This window comes from Achroia grisella, unplaced genomic scaffold (genome assembly GCF_030625045.1).
Source record: "Achroia grisella isolate CSIRO2021 unplaced genomic scaffold, CSIRO_AGI_Agris_v1 utg2354, whole genome shotgun sequence".
Classification (NCBI taxonomy): domain Eukaryota; kingdom Metazoa; phylum Arthropoda; class Insecta; order Lepidoptera; family Pyralidae; genus Achroia; species Achroia grisella.
In genome coordinates, this window is record NW_026712731.1 from 90,181 (window position 1) to 96,446 (window position 6,266).

The following is a 6,266-nucleotide window of genomic DNA, read 5'->3' on the forward strand; positions in this document are numbered from 1 at the left end:
GGGATCTTAATTTCAACTGTTAATGAATTTAGTCAATTATAGAAATAGTTTATCACTAATATGGTAATTTCTGTCATCTACTTCTCTGAAACTTGGTTCAAAGGAAATTGTTGGTTTGCATTTCTCACACGCACGTCATTTAAATAGAACAAGTATTTAGTAAATATTCATTACTATATATATAGTTATAACAATATTTAACGTTTTTATTCTATGTCAAAACTTTAATAGTTTAGTCACAAATGTGGTCGCAGCCTAATAAGTGTTTATTTTTATAATTCTAATCTATGTTTCTTTTTACTAGATTTTTCTATTGTCTCTGTATAAGCAACAAAAGTTTATCTAGTTGTTAAAAAAAAGTCAGCGACTCGAGTAGGCGTTAAGTAGATAGTTTTGAGAGTAATTTTCAAAATGTTGGTTCTTACTTTTTGAGATCTGTAAAATTGCTATCTTGCAAATTATATTTACTACAAAATATATATTGGATGCGATTTTTCTAAAAATAAAGTCTAACTAATATATATTTATATATTTTAAATGTAATAATATATAAGTATTGTATATTTGGTATATAAAATATTACACCTATGTATGAAATGTTATTTTACCTTTTACATAATGCTGTAGATAGTCAATGTGTATACTATAACATATATACCTATCTAATTAAATGTTATCAATCCGAATGCATTTTGTAAAGGCTTTCGGTAAAATGTAACATTGTAACATTAAATAAATGTAATATTAACAGTGAGTATCACGAAGATTAAGTACTATAATAAACGCAGTTGCCAATTTAGGTTGTGTTCTCTTTACTTAAATCCTTAACAAGAGATAAACCCTTATTTCGAACCTTTAGTGATGAAGTATTTAAAAAATCCTTAAAGGATGTTTTCCGCATACAATTTTTGAGTTGGTGCTTGCGTTTTATAATCGCACGGAATGGTGCACCCGCCGGCAGTAACGGTTTATGTTGGCGGGGCACCAGTGAAGGATGATAAAATGAACTTCCTGAGGTTTGAGTAGTTAATCAACCAATATGTAAAGTTTGTATCAAAATTCGTTTAGTTGTTTTTGGTGTGAAAGAGAATAATAACAATAATAATCCTAAAACAGGTGCCATCTATAATCTCAAGTTGGGTTAAGCAAAGCTTGTGTTATGGGTAGGTACTAGAAAAATTGATACAAATACATAGATATTTTTTTGTATATACATACATATTGTACATAGATTCACCCAGACCGATATAAACAACCGTACTTATGAATACAAATGTTTTGTGCCGTGCGAGACATCGAACCCGCGACCATCGGAAGTAAGGCGGTGTGCTAAACCGCTAGACCACCGAGGAATGTAGGCAATAAAACATATATACAAACTTTCGCGTCGAAAATTATTAAGGGCGATAATAACTCTATTTATTTTATTTATTTGTAAAGTAAAAGTGTCCTTTATTCCTTATTGCGAAGAAATATTTGACTCTAATTTATGACGTCAAAATGAACTCGGCCGTTTGTGGGTGGACAACACAAAATAAATACAAACAATAAAACATTCTGTAGTATACCAGGCAGGTACGTAAATCTTTCTAAATACATATTTCTCTGACGTAATTACGTTGCCTTTCAAGATAATTATGTCACAAAAATATCTATTCAGCATAAAGGATTAACAGCCAAGGTTGAACTCACTAACTGCGACACAGCAGATCAATATTTCACTAATTGTAGTAAGACTAAGGGTCTTTCCTAAAGAGATATATGACGAAAATACTAGCTATAGCGATTTAGTAAAATTAATTAATAATCACAAAACCTATTTATTCCTATCTGTTTTGAGGTTATATATTTACGAAATTTTCTATATTTGAAAATAGAAATTTTCATAAGAATTTCTATTTTCAAATATAGATGTGTCATATCTATATTTGAAAATATATATAATGATAGATATATAGATGTGTCATATCTATATTTAGAAATTTTTCAATAAACAATTTTTTCTGTTCAGCTTTTATATCAGTTTTTTCTTTTTTTTAATCTTACACAATTGGTACAATGGTTTTCAATTTGTTTACTACAATTTTTATCTCTATTGGTAGTAATGTACCATATTACTTCTGGAAACCATTGTTAATTTATGGAGATGTCCCTATGTAGAGAAAAAAATAATACATAACTCAAGATAATTAACACAGCGCGCTATCTAGCAAAGCCAAGCTGGCTAGGGCTTGTGTTATGGGGCTATGGGTAGTAAACAACTGATACAAATATGTAGATATATATTTCTTTGAATAAATACATATTATACATAGAAACATCCAGAATGATACAATCATGCAGGACAACTGATACAAATACATAGATACATATTTTTTGTAAATAAATATGTATTATACATACCTATAAAATACCCAATCATAATATCATACTCATGAATACAATTTTTTGTACCGTGCGATGAATCGACTCCGCAACTATTGGAAGGCGGTGCTAAATCGCTAGACCACCGCGGCTGTCAATATATTCATGAAGACGACTGTACCTACATTAGTTAACCCAACGTAATATAATTGGGTTACATATAATGGCTGGGAAATTGAGATTCCAAAGTAGGCATGGACCAAACTCTACACATACCGGCGCGTAAGTGGCAAGACATCTGTTCAATTAATGGAATATTCGAGACATCAGTTGGGTAAATATTTGATGAGTTGTTGACGAGATATTGCCGATATTAACAAATTAAATTAGACGTTAATTTGGGTTGGTTTGCATTCGAGATGAGGATTACTATCTGTCTAGATTGGTAGCGGCAACACTCGCATACGGGGGGAAAGGGGACTGTTAGTAATGTGGATTCATGACCTCTATCACTAGCAATAACGCCATGTCAGCGACTTCACGCGGTTCCTTCCTGGGAAACCATCGTGATATATTCCTTTGTGAATTTGTCACGATGGGCTAACTGACCGACTCATGCTCATCTTGTCATCCTCCACTGGTGCCCCGCCAGCGTAAACCGTTAGCGCAGGCGGGTGCTCCATTCCATTATGATCCATAAAAAAAGACTCGCATACGCTTTGGATTCACTCAATAGGTAATTGTTCCATGAATATGTCTTAATATCCACATATTAATATGTATATAAAATAAAAGTTATTATAAAGTTATCTCGTAGTTGACGTAGTTGACTACGGTGATGGAGACGAACCCACGCTTTCATACTGGTGAATAATACCAGACCGTTAAAGTGATTTAATGTAAACAGTTTTATTTTGAATAAGCAATGTTCTATTTTATTATATACAAGATCTATACAATATCTGAATTCAATGTCAAAATAATTTACTCAGCACATTTTTTGCCTGCTAATAATTATCTTACAACTGCTTACAATTATTTCGGTTGAGAAGAACAGGTAACAAATTCAAGTCTTAGTAAGTAGGGGAAAATGGTTTGTTGGTAATATGGACTGTTGACCCCATCCATAGCCATGTACTAGCCATGTTCCAGGTGAAACCGAGTGAAGATTAAAATAACAATCTTCACTCGGTTGCACCTGGAAAGCATGGTGATTAATTCTGGTGAATTTGGCACCATCGGCTAACCTACCTACTATTATGCTCAACTTACCGTTTCTCACTGATGTCCAGCCAGTGTAAACCGTTAGCGAAGGCGGATGCAACATTCTATTATCATTCATAAAATTGTTATTCTGATTTTTTATCACAAATTTCCTAAGATAGAAATTAAAGTAAATCACAAGAGTTACTTATATTTTTTATGTCATGAGGAGACGAACATTGGTCGACTATATGATGATTAGGATATGTCTATTTCTCCATGACTTGAATCACATCTATACATATTACAACGAAGTTGGTTTCCGGTTGAAATGAGGTATGGAACCCATGCAGACGACTTTTTACAAAATTTACCACATCCTATCTTACTAATATTATAAAAGCGGGAGTTTGTGTTGATGGATGAAAATAATTTAAGAAAACTTTAAAATAATATAGCTCAAATATTAAAACAACACACAAGCTATAAATTACACGCTGGTTAAACCGCGTGCACAGCTAATATGAAATAAAACACCACATATAAATTCATATTTTTTAATAAAACTTTCTCCTTATAAATCCATCGATCGCTAACATAATAATAATAGTGTAAGGATAAGAACAGATAAGCCATGTCTCAAAGTGTTATACATAAATACATTACATATACTTAATGACCGCTAACAAACAACCTTTTCAATGTGTGGACCGCACCGTGACGTCATGCACACACCCACACACGCAAGTGACAGACCGCCATCTTGTATAACAGAGTCGACGTCAAAAATATAAAAATAAAATTAAAAAAATCAAGTGTCACGTGTTTAGTGATTAGTAGGCTCTATAACATCTAAGGCATTTATAACAGCGTAACACAACTTTGAGGTACAATTTTTAAATTTATGATGAAATTTATCAAGCAAATAGAATACAGTACTATTTTCTTGATAAAACTTTATTGTACAAATTAGAAGAAATATGCTTAATAATAAGCTGCATTGACTGAAAAACTTCAAAACCTGCTAGGGTATTATTATATACTAACAGTGGTTTCGATATATATTTAAAAAAATCCTGCAATTCTATTTAAACAGATTGAAATTAACATTGACACAGATGTTCCATCTGACAGCTTTAGTTGCTTATAATTTCGATAAAAAACTGTCAATTTCATAATTCAAATTACGAATTGTAAGTGACTATGAATAAAGAAAGCTAAAAATGTTGAATCTATCTCACAAATTAAAAATAAATAAAAAGGCGGTCAGTCACCGTGATGTACCGACAGCCAATCTCAAATTAATAAAAAAAAAAATCATAAGACCCTCTCTGTATATAGTCAAAACATGATTCGAAAATGGAACAATAAAAAAGAATATAATTTAAAAGTAATGATTCGTTTACAAAGTCGAACTAGCAATATTTAACGTCACGTGACTTGCGCAGTAAAAATAAATACATGCGAAAGAGTTCACTGCGCACTGTACACTTTCATAGTTTCAGGCTTGATATAAGTTGCTTCTCGATAATTTTCACTAACGGAAATTAGCAACAAATGTATTTATAATACTTCGAAGCTTATCTCCATCAGTGAATGAGTATTGACATATAAAAATCCAAGATATTCCCATACATATGAAAAAGTAGTAATTCAAATAAACGAACATCACAAATCGTCATTTAATCCCAAATTAAAATAACAACATACCTATTGACGGGTACTAAACGTCTGATAAATATACTAAATATATATTGTCAGTCACTTGATTTAAATAATATTTTACAAAGTATGTATATATTCACTTAATAAATTTAAATAATATACGTAGAAAATAATATATTTAAAAATGTTACAATACTTCGATATGTATAAAATAACAAACATTACTGGCCACTTGGCCACGCGTAAAGGATTTGGTCAGCGCCATTTTTTAGTCTCTGGTTATGCATCTTGGATTTTTATATACCGATGTTAATTACTATCAACCACAGTTTATCACTAACGAAACGTTTATATTATTTACAAGCGTTCTCGCAATAAACTATGATTTAGAAATAATTTTATACAGTAAAATTCGATATCTTAATAATAAAATGCATTAATTAAAAAAAATATTTCTGTAAAATTGACTTTAAAGTTAAAACATTAAAATCGATTTTCCGATGCATTAATTTTGAATTAAGGCAGTTTATAATAAGCTTGTGAAAATGAGATTAACAAAATTGAATGACAATTTCATAAACTACTACATAAGTATTCATTAATTACCAGAAACGATTAAATATTACATATAAGATACGTGTAACAATTCATTGGAAATTTAGCTGTAATGATAAATTTGTATACATAATTGATTGTTTGTATACATATGTTACATTACAACGCTGTAGTCAGTATATAAAATATATTTTAGTACTACATCGTATAATAAAGCAAGTTAGTATACAAAACAGCGGCTGTATTCAGCGAATTGATTTATTTAGAAATTGATGACTCCGCTACACATATCTGGATAACAATATAAGTGATTTCATTATCGAAATTAAACACCTAGCATTTTACTTCTGTCAATAAAAAAAAAACAATAATTTAGAAATGCTCTTGCTCATATAAATAATCTGGACATTAATAATGCTATAAGTCTGTGACTGATTTTTTTATGTTGTATATGGCAAGTCGCCTTTCACCAGTTCTAT